Genomic DNA, 475 nt, shown 5'->3' with positions numbered 1-475 from the left:
GTGTGTGTGTGTGTGTGTGTGTGTGTGTGTGCGTGTGTGTATGGATAGAATGTATACACACATATATCTACCTCTATATATATCTATATAGGTGTCTTAGGATTTCTGTTTCTGCACAAAACATCATGACTAAGAAGCAAGTTGGGGAGGAAAGGGTTCATTCAGCTTACACTTCCATGTTGCTGTTTATCACCAAAGGAAGTCAGGACTGGAACTCAAACAGGTCAGGAAGCAGGAGCTGATACAGAGGCCATGGAGGGATATTACTTACTGATTTGCTTCCCCTGACTTGCTCAGCTTGCTTTCATCCCAAGACCACCAGCCCAGGGATGGCAGCACCCACAATGGGCTAGGCACTTCCTCTCAAGGGAGGCTCCTTTCTCTGTAATAACTCCAGCTTGTGCCAAGTTGACACACAAAACCAGCCAGTAAATATGGATAAAATGTACACACATACACATAAACACATACATAT

This window comes from Mastomys coucha, unplaced genomic scaffold (genome assembly GCF_008632895.1).
Source record: "Mastomys coucha isolate ucsf_1 unplaced genomic scaffold, UCSF_Mcou_1 pScaffold14, whole genome shotgun sequence".
In the NCBI taxonomy this organism is placed as follows: domain Eukaryota; kingdom Metazoa; phylum Chordata; class Mammalia; order Rodentia; family Muridae; genus Mastomys; species Mastomys coucha.
This window is presented reverse-complemented; position numbering follows the sequence as displayed.